Genomic DNA, 18,104 nt, shown 5'->3' with positions numbered 1-18,104 from the left:
CATTTTTTTTTCTTTTCTTTTTTTCTCAATCCCGTTCTTAAGTCCATCCACAAAATCCCATTCACAAAATCCAACACCATTCACCCACACTCTCTTTCACTCTCAAAACCCACAAAATACCCATCTCAAAACCCACTCACTAAAAATCTCACTTCATTCATTCATTTACTTTTAAACCTATTCAAAACTCATTCACTCAATCACTCCAAACTCCATCCCCAAATTCCCTTTCTTCAAACCCACTCTCGAATCCCTTTTCCTCCAACAAACACCCATCTCTTCTTTCTCACATCCAACCCAAATTAATCTTACCCAACATCACCTCCAACCCATTTCCAAATTTCATTTTCCAAAACCCATCTCCAACTATGGCACCTCTATTTAATATGATCTTCAATGAGTCTTGTCATACAATTTTAACTGAAGATGTGCATTGTACTTGGTACTATTTGTGTACCAACTATTTTGTCAATATTCTTTTACTAGATGAGAATCATAATGCCCTGTTTGGTTATGTGTCGAAGTGTTTGTTTATTAATATCATTATATATATATATATATATATATATATATATATATATATATATATATATATATATATATTGGGAAGAAATGTATTATGGATTCAATTTTCTTTTCAACCATGTTTGGAGAATAGCTTACTATAAATCACGCAACCTCCAAAGAGCTCCGGTAAAATAGGTAGGATTCAAACTGTCAAAAATTTCAAGGCAATGGTGCCACTACCTCACTTCACCTGATCGGCTAATCATGGCTTGTATATTAGTACCTATAGTCTGTTTGGATTCATTTGGTTTTTCAAGAATCTTCAGGAAAATCATCAATCAGTTTATAACATCTTTTCATAATAGATCTTTCACAATAACCCCGTCATGAGTAAACCACTTGGTGACACTCTTGTGAACTGGACTAGCCTTCTAGCATAAATTGGTTACGGATCAGCACCGGCAACAGAGGGTGTATACATGTCAGAGAACCTTGGCAGCTTAGAAGAGACTACCAGCCTAGTACTGTTGAAGGATCCTGAGAGAAGGTAAGTAAAAAGGGAGGCATTAGTCTTTTCCTTTATATAAATTCTGAAAATACACATGACAACAGTGAGCTCACGTAAATTAATCATTGGAGAAACGTGAGCACAACCAAAACTGGCTATGAAATGAGAAATGATTATTTCTAAAATACTAGAGGGGCTGTTTGGATTGGTGGAAAGGTGTTGCAAGTGACTACATATATCTCTTAAATAGAGAATGTGATTGTGATTACATACCAAAAGCACACGGTCTAAAGAGTATAGCTAACTGAGTATAAGAGTATGTCGATGCTTGGAGAGTTATCCACCTAAAGATTACAAACAGAATAAGTGCACCAGGGTGTCATGTACTTCTTCCAGATATATATTGAAGAAGATTCAATAAGAGTGATTGCAAGAAAGTAATACCTACCAATGTCTAGTGGATCTGGTTCTAGGTATTGGTTTACTTAAGTGAATGGAGTGAGTGCGACTTCAACAACTCATGTTTAACATATTTCATCAGTAGCAACATGAGCCACCAATTCGTCTTCATCCCCATGCAAATCAATACGGGTTAACAATTTGTAAATTTGATCTTATATACTTGGGCCCAGATTGATCATTAGATTGTTGCAATTGAAATTTTTATATGAGGTTTGATAATAATCAAGAAACAATATTTTACTGTCCATTTTCAACTTTATTTTAGCCTAAATATTAATCTTTTCCATTCCCTTCCTTTCATAGGCCAAGTGGTGCTGTTGCCACCAAACGACCATACCCTTTAAGTTTTGTGGCCACAAACCTTAATTTCTTTCCATTCTCCAAAGCTTTCCAGATAAAGGAAGTTGCTAAGGATGCTATGTAGTCCACATAACCAATGAGGATCCAAAACATCGACCTAGATGGTGCGATCTGACCTTTCAATAGCTTGCGCTAGGTGTTCCAACTGATAAGTTGCCTTTGTTGACCTGTTGGAGCTGTAGTAGAAGTTGAGTCTTGATTGACTCCATTAGCTCTCTCCAAATTACCCTCATCACTTTCCAAACCTTGATTTGCCGCGGCATAGGGGAAGAGGTACCCCCACCCTCATCCAACCCAGAAGAATAGAAGCTTAACACACGGATAATTAGTAGTTTGTTTGGAGTCAGTTAGGACTATTTTTATGTATTGAAGGATAATTAGAACCTTTCCTTGACTAGGTTGTATTTCCCTTACGTTTGGAATATCTATGTTGAAATTCATACTGTAGGATGTAACTAGCCATACTAATGGCACTTTGAATCCAATATGTATGTATGGATTGCCTTGAAATTTTCTTGTTGCCTTGTGAATGCTTGTATGTATGATTGCCTTACTGCGTCCTTACTAACATTATTAGCACTTCAAACCACCAGAATGCTTTAAAAATTTTGACTATTCCTTCATTCTTGAAATTTATGAAACCAAAGTGCAGTCTGCTTTTAACCCACTAGACATGAGAGCGAAGTGGTGATATACATATAAGATTTTATACTACTAGAAACCTTTTTAAGATAATCATTTGACCATAAGCACCGTGGGAAATTTAAATCACTGAATTAAACAAGAATTAAAATGAGAACTCTCTCGGACCAAGACCCAAAAGACAACCTTATAAATAGGAGATTTAAACATTCCAATAATGGCCGTTTCCTAAACATTTAGATTGATCGGACTACGGAATTACGGAAGTATACACCTGCGAAGCATTCGCGGCTTGACTCAATTCTCAATCCTGGACGACTCCCAATGGACTCACTGCTTTGGCCGAGCAGAAGACCAGGATCCACCAGGATGAAGAAGGGATACGATGAGCCTTCTACCCTGATCAGGTAGATGATCGACGTATCGGGTTCAAGCCTACTACAACCGTCTCTCTGTATTAGTCTACCATTGAAAATAAATATTTTTACTCTAGATAGAGGAAAATCGTCGCCATGAATCTAAATCTTTATAAATAAATTTTAGTAAACTATCAGGGTAAAAAAGTTTTAAGGGGGTAGACTAAAATGAGCCAGCCTAGCATAGATAGTATACACCCTATCATGCATAAACACTTGAAATCAATAAACCTGGGCAAATGAAATAATGAAACCTTTACTTACTACCCTTAGGGAATTTCAGGGACGAAATTATTTTTAAGGGGGGTAGATTGTAACATCCTCGATTTTCACTGTTTTGGATTTCCAAAAATCCATCAATTTTTTTTTTTTTTAAATTTTATTTAATTAACCTAAATATTACTTAATAACCATTAGCTCTCAATGTCAGTGTATATAGGGATGGTACCGGTAAAGAGCCGCACCAGTCTGATTAATCAGCCGTAGGAAGCCAATGAATCCACCCGATCACTTGAACATCAGGTGTAGCATAATGTCCCGCCCAACTATAACAGCGTCCTGGGGCGTCCACGTAAGATTTGCCACATGACCATTTATTTAAGTCACTCGTAGTGAGGTATCACAAATAAATTAGACTAAGATTAGCCCAATTGAATAGACCAGACGAGCCTTGATAGAACCTGGTGCGGGCCTCCAAGTCAGATGGCCGTTTACACTTAGCGACAGCCCGTGCGGGCTATACCGAGACATGGGAAGGTCAGAAAATTATAAAAATTCAAGGGAGCATAGGTCTCACTAGGCTTGAGGACCATCGCGAACCACGGACCCAGTGGACACCCAGAAGTAGAATCTGGCACTTGCCAGATGCGCCCCACCAATGCCAGAATTGGAATCTGACACGGGTAAATAAAACTGAGATTTCAGGCATTTCAGCCGTCGTATTTCTTCCAAATTTATGGTAAAGGTCTAATATATTTTTCTACGCCTGCCCACAAGATCTGGGTCCCAATCATGAAACGGTGACCGTTGATCACAAATCGGACCGTTGCGGTAAAACCCCGCATCCATTTGCCCCTAAATTTTGCATGGCCCTTCATCGGGCCATGGAGCACCCATCCTATAAGTTTTATGGCCAGAGGGCCACCAGAACTGCTCCGATTCTCCAAACAAGCTCTAGACCGCTCGTTGGTGGACCACTAATTCCAAAACTATAGAATAATGTCTTTCCCATTGGGCTTGACGTCCATCGCGGGAATCGGACCTAGGTACGGTCCAGAACCGGTCAACTTGAGCTGAAGGACGAGTGCATGAAAAGTGCAAATACCCTAAAGGAAGGGGTTGGAACTTAAGTGAATTGAGTCGTCCACTCTTATGCAAAGTTGAGGATTTCGGACCGTCGGTTTGCGACCAAACTTTACCCATGGAGTAAGGATATTTCCCTACTCATATCCGTATAGCCGCGGCCCTGATCGACTATCGGTGACCGTTGAACAGACTTCTTATCATATCTGTCAATCGGCGCATCCAAATGGCGGGCCGATCATATCCATACGTAGATCATCATTAGGGCTAGCTATCCTACGGTGTATATTGACTTGTACACCCCATAGTGGGCCCTAGAGGCTAGAAAGACCCTCTCATAGGTCTAGTATAGTGAAAACCCATCCCTTAGGGCCATTTACACCAAACCTGAGACTATATAAAGGCCTCATTTGGGGCACCCCTCTCCCCATACGAATTTGCCCTAGAGAAAGGAAAGAGAGAAGAGAGAAAAGAGAGAAATGGAGAAGAGGAAGAGGAGAAAGGAGGAGAAAGAGAGAGGAAGAAGAAAGGAAAAGAGTATGTGGTAGGAGGTGGGGCCCAAAGAAGCTTAAACTTGCAAACTCTCTACCTATTCTCCAAGGAAACCTCCACCAAACCCACCCATGCTAAGAAGAGGAGGTAAGAATGGTATATTTCCCTTCAATAGAGCAACTTAGTGTAGATTTATAGGCATTAATGTTGTCTTCTTGATTTTGATTTAGGAAATGGTGGTTTTACCCAAATCCCCAAACCCTAAGATCTCAAAGAATGGAAATCTCCTCTTAAGGTGCGGACTATTATCCTTAGGTGGCCTAGCACCAACTATAGTTCGAGATTAATGATTTTGATTGCTTAGATATTATTTTTGAAGGCCTAGGAAATCCTAGGAATGTATGTTGGTTGAAATGGTATGGATTTATATGTTTGACTCTCTCTCTCATGATGTCGTTTATATTTCTCACATGATTTGATGTATGGATGATTATATGCTCATGCCGTGTTTATTTTTATATGTTGTTGCTTCATATTTCGTATGATTTCATTACTCTTGTGTATATGATTTCTCAACATGGAGGAAGTGTTAACTTCCTCAATAACCCACACCACACACATACACTTTATTTATAATATTAATGATTTGCTTGTAGGAAAATTTGAATTGTATGTTGAGCAACATGAGAACATAGTGTTGAATATGTTTGATGTTACAGTAGTAGTTGGCATGTTATGAGTCACTATTCCTACCATTGGGTTGGTCAGGAACATGAGGAGAGCGAAGGTGGTTCCGTTGGTAGGACCACCCTGAGGCTAAACCCATGGGTTTGGACGAGTATGTGTGGGAGGCAGTAGTCATGCTACATGGGTCGCTTGTACCCGATATCGTTCCGCCACATACTTGTCTGGGCTCGTGCGGTTTAGTCCACTGGCTGACCCACCTGGTTGTTAACCTTGTTTGCTCACATATGTATGGAAACTGGAACACCCTACCACCGTTGTAGCCCATCGATACCGGATGGAATATTGATCCACAGTCTCGTGAGCCGGGCATGGTGGAATGGGACACGGTGTCCGAGCTGTCGGCCTACGCTGGGATGACGCGCCTCCCCGTAGTGACCGCGAGCGACCCCACATTCAGCACCCCCCATGTGCTTGAAGTCGGGGATGGGGGAAACGCGACGGGGTCAAGGATCGCGGGGTCTCGGCCTCACACATTGGGGGGCCTTGGCCTCGCAACTAGTTAAGGGCATTTGATACGTGGGGTGTATCAGATTCCTAAATCTGCTGGATGAATGGACTTAACTAAGAACCCGGTTAACATCATCATTGCATGGCATTAGCTAGGTTGGCGACTCGGCAGTCGAGGTCGCACTGAGGGAGTGTTGGCATTGGCGATCGTTAGATGTTGTCGCACGAGGGAGCGTTGTGGTGAGGGCATACATCATATCATCCTGCATGCATGCACATTAACAAGACTAGATAGATGTTTATGATTGATTGTTTTTCATTAAATTCTTATTATAATTGATGCTTGTTACGACTTAAGACTAATAGCACCCACTGAGTTGATCACTCACTCCTACTCTGGGACGGTGTTTTAAAACACCAACCAGACTCGTTCATAGATGCAGGTGATGTAGATTTCGTGGAGCTTGGTGATGCGAGCCTCGAGGAGGAGGATGAGTTCTCTTACTTTCAGCTGATGGATGGTTCCCCGTCGGCCTAGTAGACAAGATTTGGATTGCTGAGTAGTGGGCTCAGCCTTATCATTTTTGGGATATAGTATTCTTTTGTTGTTTCTGTTGGGCAATGCCTGATGCGACCCTTTTTATATCCTTTGGGACCTGTATATAATGATCTATTTTCATTTCAGCAGACTAGTTGTGATCGTGCTTCATGTTTCAAGTAACTTCAGGCTGCGCATTTAAACCCAATTAAATGTATATTAATGAAAATCGAATATAAGTGACCCCGGAAACTCGGGAGTCGAGTGTATGCACGACCCCCGATTTTCAGGGTGTCACACTAACATTGAGTCCTAATGGTCAGTAAGTGATATTATAAGTTAATTAAAAAAAATTTCAAGAATTTTTGAAAATCTAAAATAGTAAAAATCCAGGACATTACACGAATCATAAGGTTAAGTCATGTTTACTTCAGCATACTTGCACGATCCATTTAATTCCTTGAATGTTCATACACCAACTAGATAAATCCAAATCATTCACTTTCGCAAAGCATAAGTGATAACCGAAAACTCGGGAGTCGGGTCTTACGCAACCTGTTACAGTTGTACCATTAAAAACTTATCAGGTCCCACTGATGAGGTAGCGTGAAAAAACAAATATCTACTTGATTTGTGGGCCATTAATGGTCCATCATTACTGTTTATATGGTACAAATTTGATAGAGTGAAAAAACAAATATCGACTTGATTTGTGGGCCATTAATGGTCCATCATTACTGTTTATATGGTATAGTCCACCGGAGACTTGGATCTCGTTCATTTTTTAGCCCATGCCCTAAGTTGATCTGCCAGAACGGATGGACAGTATGGATATAAACTACACACATTAAGGTGGGCCCCACGGTAATGGCCGCACCGCCTTGAGTGAGGCCAGGGCCGCACCTAATCCACTCCCGTTGGTTGAACCATACCAAACCATGGAACTTTCCTCGAGGACGTAAGTGGTTGCTGCATTTTTTTTCTCTCTTTTAGTGCCATTCTGATGAACGGTTTCAATCTAGTCCACGTAAGCCATGCAGGAATGATATGGAAGCACAGTACGTCCATTGCTACCGAATTGGAAGCGACTTTACTCTTGACGGGCCCTGTGAATCCATCGTGATTTTGGCCGCGGATTGCGTCCTACCCCCGCCCGGACGGGCGGGCAGGGCTCTGTGGGGCCCATTGTGATGTAAGTGTTTTATCCACGCCGTTCATCGCTTTTCCTCAGGTCATTTTAAGGTACGTTCCTAAAACTGAAGTACGTCCACATCTTCATGGACCACACCAAAGGAAGCTGCAGTGATAATGACACCCACAGTTGAAACCTTTCTAAGGGCCACCGTGATGTATTTTTACCATCATGTAGACGTGGATGAAGTGAAAAAACAAATATCAGCTTGATCTGAAACTTCTCCAGATCCTAAGAAGTTTTTAATGGTGAACGTTCAATCCCTACTTTGTGGTCCACTTGAGCTCTTTATCTGCATCTTTTTTTTGGCTCATACATTAAAATGATCTGAAAAAAAGTGATGAACGGCGTGGATACAACACTTACATCACGGTGGGCCCAACAGAGCCCTGCCCGGACGGATTACCGTCCGGGCGGGGGTAGGACGCAATCCGCGTCCCATGATTTTTGCGTTACATTCACTCCGTCATTGCAGGACATGAACCAATCATGATCCAAAACTGAAGTGGACCACACCAAAGGAAACCTTCCTAGGATAATCCAACCCTTTCATAAGGTGATTCCCACCTGGATGAAGGGAAAGGGAAAATATAGACTATTCAAAACTTCAGTGGCCCCTAAAAAGGTTTCAATGGTGGGCCCAATCCTAGTGTTTCTTTTGGTGTGGCCCACTTGAGTCTTGAATCTCTCTCATGTTAAATATCATATCTAAAAATGATCTGGAGAAAAGGATGGACGGTGTGGATATAACACAAACATCACGGTGGGCCCCGCAGTGCGAGGGATTATAGGGGATTATGTAACCCTTCAGGCAAATCGCGTCCCACTGGATCAGAATCTGTATAGGAAGGAATCAGATCGACTTCACGTACCATGCGCCTCACATGAGTGTACTTATCTGACCGTTCATTCGCCATGCGGCTTCTTAATTGAACAGTGATAATCATGCAAGAAATGGTGAACCAACGGGTAGCATCTCAGTGATCTTTAAACCGAATTATAAACGGTTAGGATTGTCCGATCAGAACTTTCAGCATATGAGCTACACATGGTGTCTCCGATGAATGAACGGCTTGGATCATCGTACACGTATGCCACGTGAACATGATATAAAGTCGATGCATGAAACTTCTGTGCTCCTGGAGAGCAGTGGATTTCAACCCATAAAAGCACGGGCTACACCACGTGTATGGTAACAGCTTTACAATAAATCAACCCAGATACGCATTTCTGACCGTTTGATCAACCTAGCACCAATTTCATGGAGTGTATGTACTGACATGGGTGTGTACCAACAAGCTAAAAATAAAAAATTAAAATTAAAATTAAAAAAATTCAGTGATATGGCCCACCCAAAAGTTTCATGATCTACGGTCTAAACTATTCGTAGGTTTGAGCCAACTCATCCACTCTTCCAGTAGCGTACATGCACACGAATCCCGACCGTCAAATGATGCGATCAATAGCGGTTGAATTCGGACGGAGGCATTATCTTTTTTAACCGTCAATTGTATGTCCTCCAACTGACGGTTGTGGTCCTCCCATCGGTATCATTCTCAGCTCATGCTTCATCCGCAGCAATGACCATGATTTCAACGGTCTTTATTTTATAAGGGGAAGCGGATTCCCTGGGGCTGTATGTGTTTTAATCCACGCCTTGCATCTGTTTTTACAGCTCATTTCAAAGCATGATCCCAAAAAATGAAGCAGTTCCAAGGCTCAAATGGACCACACCATTAGATTTCATTTTTAGTTTAACAGTGAAAAACGGATAGACGGCGTGGATAAAACGTGTACTGGCCCCACAGCGACTGCCGACAAAGATATTCCTGGTCACCGCGCAATCAGCGCGGGAGCGGATTAGGTGTTACCGTTGCAACACGTCAATGGGTGTTACCCTAACCGTGGGGCCATTGTTCTATGTGTTGTATATCCACGCCGTCCATCAGTTTTTTCATCTAATTTTAGGGCATAGTCCTGAAAATGAAGCATATTCAAACCTCAAGTGGACCACATATTAGGGATTGAATTTCTACCATTGAAAACTTCCTGAGGACAGAAAGCTGGTGTTTGTGTTTTCCATTCATCCATTTTGTGTGACCTTATCAACCGGTTGGACGGAAAATAAACATTATTGTGGGTCCCAGTAATTTTTTTAAGTGCAGCCATTCATTGACCATACATTTTCATGATGTGGTCCACTTGAATTTGGATCTACTTCATTTTTAGAGCCATATAGCCTAAAATGAGCCGTTAAAACTGATGAACGGTGTGGGCCCACAGCTAGGGTAACGCCCTAATCGGCTCTCCTTCAACGGCATCCATGTTTGCCACGTGTACCGTTAAGATAGGGGCACTATCGTAATTTTGTAAAGAACGTAACCTCCGGTTGGTAGGCAGGCTGCTATGGGTTAAAAAAGGCAAGAAAGGATGCTGTTTTCACATGGCTGAGACTCAATGCCTACTTGAGTGCGCTGCAGCGCGCACTGCGCCACGCGCTCTCTCGTGTATAAGCTCTCCGGAGGTGGGTCCCACCCATGTGCATGTGTCTCTTTGAGAAAAATTTCGATACTCTGGCTGAGTGTAATTCATGATACTCAGGCGCTTAGAAATTACTAAAATCTGCACAAGTGGCATACAAGTAACTCAATGAAACCTCCCAAATTGTGGGTCCACATGTCTTGTGACCTAAAAATTTAAGATCATTTGATTATCAGACTATGGATTGGTGGGACATCTGTTGGAGGCTGAGAATTAAAAATATCCTATGATCTTATGTTAACAAGTGTCCACGAATCAAAGGATAGGATTGATCAAGTAAACTGATTTTTGGAGTGAGAGTTAGTAGCAGTGGGTCCCACGTCACGTGTACAATTACAGGGTGCTGCGTATCAAGCGCCAGACGCTGCCAGAGTATCAAATAAATAACTGCGCGTGTCTCTTTTGTGGGCTGTTTCCTTTCTTTCCTTTCCTGATTTGACCTTAACTAACGCCTCCAACTCCGGAGAAGATTAATTATATAATCCAATAACTGCATATATGTACGGTGCATTCGGGTCATTAGTTTGGGTTCCGGGTTCGGTGCTTCTTGGACTGTGGGGCCCACTATGATGTATATGTTTTATATCAAAACCGTACATCTGTTTTGAAATATCATTTTGAGACATGAGCCCAAAACTTAAGTAGATCCAAATCTCAAGTGGACTACACCGTAGTAAATAATAGTGATTGAACATCTACTGTTAAAACCTTTTCGAGGGTCACAGAAGTTTTGGATCAAGCTGATATTAGTTTTTTCCCTTCATCCAGCTCTTTGTGACCTTTACAACAGGTTGGATGGAAAATAAACATTATAAAGGGCCTTAGGAAGGTTTCAACGGTGAGTGCTATTATCCCCACTGTTTCCTGTGGTGTGGCCCACTTCAGATTTGGATATGCTTATTTTTTTGGGTCATGCCATAAAATGAGATGGAAAAACGGATGGACAGCGTGGATATAAAATAAATGCATTACAGTGGGCCCCACAGTCCTGGAAACACCGAGCTGGGGAACCACCTGACGGCTTCCCTTTAGTTAATGCGAGTGGGGCCCAGTGTTCGGTGATAGAGATTGTTGGTCTGCTGGCCCTTCGGTCTCCTTCATTATCGGCCCACAAATAGACGGACAGGAATAAAAGCAAGTGTCCACATCCGAACGGAAAAAAGAAAAGGCTTGAGATAGGTGCCTGACACCTTCCAATCAGGAATGCTGTGGGAAATCTCACCTCATTCTGGGGTAATGCCCTAAAACGATACGGAGAAGCACATGGACGGTGTAGGTAAAATACATACATCACGGTGGGCCCCACAGAGTATCCACACGCGTGGTGAGATCCTCACCACACAATCCCCACTCCCAATGTGAGGCCACCAAAGCAGTCTGGATCACTAGATCGTGTGCCCCACTTGCCCAGGCTGAAAATCCAAATACATTGGTGGCTATGATCTTCAACTGGCGAGATTTTGGACGTGGATTGCCTGCACCACGGGCGCACGAGGTTCGTACAGAAGCTAGGTGGGACCCACCATGATGTTTGTAAGAAATCCACCCCGTCCATCTGTTTTTACAGCTCATGTTAGGACATATGCCCAAAAACAAGACTGACCCAAAACTCAAGTGGGCCATATGACAAGGAAAAGCTGGGGAGGGAAATGCCTACCGTTGAAAACTTTCCAGGGTTGACCGTGATGTTTTATGCCATCTAAACCGTTCATAAGCTCATTCCCATTGTGAAGAACTGAAAACAGAAAAATATTATCTTGATCCAAAATTTCTATGGCCCCATGAAATTTTCAACTCGGGCCTTCAATCCCCACTGTTTCCTGTTGTGTGCCCCATTTGAGTTTTGTATCTACCTCATTTTTTAAAATCACATCTTAACGTGAGCTATAAAAGCGGATGTACGGTGTAGATTTCTCACAAACATCACGGTGGACCCCATCTGGGGTCCAGGGCAATCCGCGTCCCATTATTTATTTTTGGTACCCATGTAACTTTTTCTGACATTGTAGCCCACCTGTTGAACGGAACAAAATTATTTTGGGGAAAGAACAAACGTACGGTCATAACCACACCTGATGGACGGCTTGGGTACTGCACCTGTCGGCCATGCTGGTACATGTAATAGAGTGTACATCTCTGCCCTGTACACGCGTGTGTGCATAGCAAAGCTCTAATCTAACCGTCCATTTTCCAGGGACCTGTTGAAGGGTTAGGATTTTCCCCTTTTGGGGATATTTATTTTTGGGTGCATGACAACTTGTAGAAACCAAAGCCAAGGGTCCCACTTATTCTAGAGTAAAACACAGACGTAACCACCACCACTTATTAAAAGAGGCCCAGTTTATGAGCAGACATGACACCAATAGCAAGTGGGCCCCACTGCATTCCTTTAAGAGCCCAGGCCGTGGACTCATTACCTATAGTGGAGGGTAGCCGTGCGTGTACCAAAATAGCAGAATCTTCCACTTGAAGACGACTTATTACCCATAGGCAATAGCACACATGCCATTGCTGTAGGGAATCGGCAACACGTATCTGGTGGGCCCCACCTTGAAGATTATGCTTCTATAAAATCATGGTGATCCGTCGACTAGGTGGAAAATACACTTGTATGTTGATTTTGACAGTCGGCACTGATACCAGTGGTGTGGTCCACTTGATGAGAAATCCAGGATGATTTTTGTGCCAGATGATATTCATGGTGGGACCTACCCTTATCATGGTACGGATGCCCTACACGAGTGTCATGCGAGTGGTAAAGATGGTAATGTACCATAAATGGTACCTTGCCTGTAGGGCTGTCGGTAGGCCAGGCGGGCCTGGGCCCAGCAAAATGCAGTGTCGGATAATCATCTCTCCACAGGCCAAAGATAATCTAGGCACTACTTATCTGCCTAGGAGTTATATGATACGCGGGCTTTGCGACGCTTGATACTCACGTACTCGGCAATTGTATACTTGGCATATATCTACTCAAATAAGACCGACTTGATTATGCAGCCCACCGTCACCATGTCACTATCCGAAGATGATATCGGTTGAACGATCTGATGCATGGACACTTGTTCTTCAAACGAGGACCGTTGGATATCCTTCGTTCTTAACCGTCCAATAATGTCCACCAATCCGATAGTCAGATAATCAAACAAGCTTAATTTTTTGTTCAGAATACAAGTGCACTGGGTTTAGGTTGATTTGACTAATTGTATGCCATGTATGCAAATTCTAAGTAATTACTGAAGGCCTGAGTATCATCCATCACACTCTGCCAGATTATCATATAACTCCTGTACATTCTCCCTAGTAGGGCTGCCAATGGGCCGGGCCTGAGTAAGTCTCGGCAAGTTATTTCGGGCCAGGCATTTTGGAAGGGTTTATTCAAAATTAATTCCAGGCCTGAGCCAGGCCCATTAACACCCTATGGATTAGGGGTGTACATCGAGTCGAACCGAGTCGAGCTGGCCTCTAGCCTCAGCTCGACTTAGCTCGGTCAGCAGGCACACCCAGTTCAAAGTCGGTTCAGCTCAGTGATCGAGTCATCATCTCTGGTTCGACTCGGCTCGGTTAGCAGATCGGACCAGTTCGAGCCGAGTTCGAGCTCCAGCTTTTGAGCCAAGTTTGAGCTCGACTTTTCGAGGAGAGTCGTTGCTACAAGCAGCGGGACGAGCAGAGAGAAAGAGACAGGTAGAGTTGTTGGCTCACTGCTGGTCGAGCGGGACGGGCAGAGAAAGGGAGGAAGTGTAACATCCTGAATTTTCACTGTTTTGGATTTCCAAAATTCCTTTAATTTTTCTTTTAATTAATTAACTTATAATATTACTTATTAACCATTAACACTCAATGTTAGTGTATACAGGGGTGGTATCAGTAAAGAACCGCACCAGTCCAATTAATCAGCCATAGGAAGCCAATAAATCCGCCCGATCACTTGAACATCAGGTGTAGTGTAACGTCCCGCCCAACCAGAACAGTGTCCTGGGGCGTCCACGTAGGATTTGCTACAAGACCATTCGTTTAAGCTACTCGTAGTGAGGTATCACAAATAAATTAGACCAAGATTTGCCCAATTAATTAGGCCAGACGGGTCCTGATAGAACCTAGTGCGGGCCTCCAAGCCAGATGGCCGTTTACACCTAGCGACAGCCCGTGCAGGTTGTACAGTGACGCGGGAAGGTCAAAAAAATCTAAAAATTTAGGGAACCATAGAGCTCACCGGGTTTGTGGACCATCGCGGACCATGGACCCAATGGACACCCAGAAGTGAGATCTGGCACTGACTAAATGCACCCTACTTATGCCAGGACCAAAATCTGGCGCTCGCAAATGAAGTTGAGATACAAGGCTATCCAGCCGTCGGATCTCTTCTATATTTTCAGGGGAGGTCTAATGAATTTTCCTACACTCGTCCATAAACTCTCGGACCCGAACATGGAACGATAACCGTTGATCGCAAATCGGGCCCGTGCGACCAAACTCCAGATCCGATCGTCCCCAAATTTTATGTGGCCCTTCATCGGGCCATGAAGCAACTATACTATGAATTTCATAGCCAGAGGGCCGCCAAAACCACTCCAATCACCAAAATGGACCCCACAGGGCCATTTGAAGATCGAAACCGTTTACTCAAACCCCATAACCGTTCATCCGTTTGTTCCCAAATTTTATATGGCCCCTCATTGGGCCATAAGGCACCTACACACCAAATTTGGTGGCCAAGGGGGTGTTGGGTCCGCCCCAAAGCCAATGAGGAATCCTAGAGGGCCATTGTGGGAATTCATTGAAATTAAAGGCCAGAGGGCCCAAATCTAACCGACCCTTCGCTAACTAATCAAGGCTAGCATGACTAAATTAAAGATCTAACTGGGACAGAGTCAGATAAGGCCTGGATCTTGAATAATAGACCAAATCAACCCCATTACTCTTTTAATCCAAAACCGACTGTTTAGAGTGATCATGACCAAATATCCACTTCCACTAGTTATAAATAAGTCACCCTATAAATATAGTTAATCCAAACCCTGATCATTGTCCACGAGAAATCTCAATACCCAATTCATTTCAGAAACGCCCCGATTTTCTGAACAAGCTCTAGACCGCTCGTTGGTGGGCCATTAGTTCCAAAATTATAGAGTAATGTTCATCTTACTGGGCTCGACGTCCATCGCGGGAGTTGGACCTGAGTAGTGTCTAGAACCGCTCAACTTGAGCCGAAGGACGAGTGCATGAGAAGCGCAAATACCCTAAAGAAATGATCTGGAACTTAAGTGAATTGAGTCATCCACTCTTATGCAAAGTTGAGGATTTTGGACCGTCGGTTTGCGACCAAATTTCACACGTGGAGTAAGAATATTTCCCTGCTCATATCCGTATAGCCGCGGCCCCGATCGACTATCGGTGACCGTTGAACAGACTTCTAATCATATTTATTGATCGGCGCATCCAAATGGCGGGCCGATCATGTCCATACGTAGATCATCATTAGGGCTAACTATCCTATGGTGTAAATCAATGTGTACACCTCATAGTGGGCCCTAGAACTTAGAAAGACCCTCATATAGGTCTAGTATAGTGAAAACCCAACACTTGGGGCCATTTCTACCAAATCTGGCATTATAAAAGGGCCTAATTTGGGCTCTCTCTCTCCCCATACGATTTTGCCCTAGAGAAGGAAAGAGAGAAGAGAGAAAAAGGAGAAGAGAAAGAGGAGAAAGGAGGAGAAAGAGAGTGAAGGAGGGTGTTGTTGATGGTGGGGCCCAAAGGAGCTCAACCTTGCAACTCTCCACCTCTTCTCCAAGAAAACCCTCCACCACAACCACACAATCGCTCCGTTGATCGTCTAGGTAAAATCCCTCACCCCTTTTTCTTGAAATCCATGTATTGAGAAGAGATTAGCATGGATTCTAACATACAAATGCTTGCTTTAAGGATTCCGGCCGTTCAACCCCAAAAATCCCCGCTCCTAGGTCGTTCCTAAGCCTCCAACAAATTCGAAGGTGCGGACTATTGTTCTTAGGTGGCCTAGCACCAATTTTAATACGAGATTAATGATTTTGATTGTTTGGATGTTATATTTGAAAGCCGAGGGAAATCGTAGGAATTGTATGTTGGTTGGAATGGTATGGATTTATATGTTTGGCTCTCTCTCATGATGTCGTTTATGTTTCTCACATGATTTGATGTATGGATGATCATATGTTCATGCCGTGTTGATTTTTATACGTTGTTTGCTTCATATTACGTATGATTTCATTACTCTTGTGTACATGATTTCTCAATATGGAGGAAGTGTTAACTTCCTCACCAACCCACACCACACACATACACTTTATTCATAATGTTAATAGTTTGCTTGTTAGAGAAATTTGAATTGTATGTTGAGCAACATGAGAACATGGTGTTGAATATGCTTGATGTTACTTTGGTAGTTGGCATGCTATGAGTCTCTATTCCTATCCTTGGGTTGGTCAGGAATTTGAGAAGTGACGGTAGCCCCATGGTTGGACTATGCTATGGCTAGGCTCATGCGTTTGGGCGGGTGTGTGCGGGTGGCTGTAGTTTGACTACATGGGTCGTTTGTGCCCGATGTCACTCGCCTCATGCTCGCCCGACTCAGGTAGTCTAGCCTACTGTCTGACCAACCTTGATTGTTAACCCTACTTGTTAACACTTGTATGGAACCTGGAACACCCTACAACCGTTGTAGCTCATCAATAACCCATTTGAAATTTAGTCCACAGCCTCGTCAGCCGGGCATGGTGGAATGGGACACTGTATCCGAGCTGTCGGCCTATGCTGGGGTACCGCGCCTCCCCGTAGTGACCGCGAGCGATCCCTTTCTCATGACACTCCTCATGTGCTTGAAGTCGGGGATGAGGAACCCGACGGGATCACAGACCACGGGGTCTCGGCCTCACGCATTGGGGGGCCTTGGCCTCGCAACCCGTTTAGGGCATTGATACGTGGGGTGTACCAGATTCCCAAATCTGCTGGATGAATGGACCTAACTAATCACACGGCTAATACGATCATTGCATCGCACTAGTTAGGGTGGCGACTCGGCAGTCGAGGTCGCACTGAGGGAGTATTGGCATTGGCAATCGTTAGATGGTGTCGCACGAGGGAGTGTTGTGGTGAGGGCATGCATCATGTCATGCTGCATACATGCGCATTAACAAGATTACTTAGACGTATGTGATTGTCTGTTTTTCATTAAGATCATATTATAATTGATGCCTGTGATAACTTAAGACTAATAGCACCCACTGAGTTGATCACTCACTCCCACTTGGGACGGTGTTTTAAAACACCAACCAGACCCGTTCATAGATGCAGGTGACTCAAGGCTTGAGGAGCCTGGTGAGGCGAGCTTCGAGGAGGAGGACGAGCTGTCCTACTTCCAGTTGATGGACGGTTCTCCGCCAGCTTGAGAGGCGGAATTGGATCGCTGAGCAGGGGGGCTCAGTTTTATTCCTTTTTGGACTTACTATTCTTTTGCGATTTTGTTGGGTAGCATCTTATGCGACCCATGTATTCTTTTGGTCATGTGTGTGTGTGTGTGTGTGTGTGTATATATATATATATTTGTATTCAGTCTCTTTCATTTCAGTGGACTTGTGTGGATGTACTTCATGTTCCAGGAGATTCCAGGCTACGCATTTAGATTGGATCGCATATTAATGAAAATTGGCTATAAGTGACCTCGGGAACTCGGAAGTCGAGTATATGCACGACCCCCGATTTTCAAGGTGTTACAGGAAGAGTCGATGTTGGTCGGGCAAGAGTCCGAGACGAGCAAAGAGGAGAGAGAGGTAGAGAGCTAGGGTTAGACGTCAGGCCAGTTTTTCAAACAAAAAGGAAAGGGGGTAGATATAGGTTTTTTTATTTTATTTTTCTTTTTATACCATTTGACCAAGTCGAGCCAAATTGAGCCATATATCGAACTGAGTTGAG

This window comes from Magnolia sinica, chromosome 3, assembly GCF_029962835.1.
Source record: "Magnolia sinica isolate HGM2019 chromosome 3, MsV1, whole genome shotgun sequence".
Lineage (NCBI taxonomy): Eukaryota > Viridiplantae > Streptophyta > Magnoliopsida > Magnoliales > Magnoliaceae > Magnolia > Magnolia sinica.
This window is presented reverse-complemented; position numbering follows the sequence as displayed.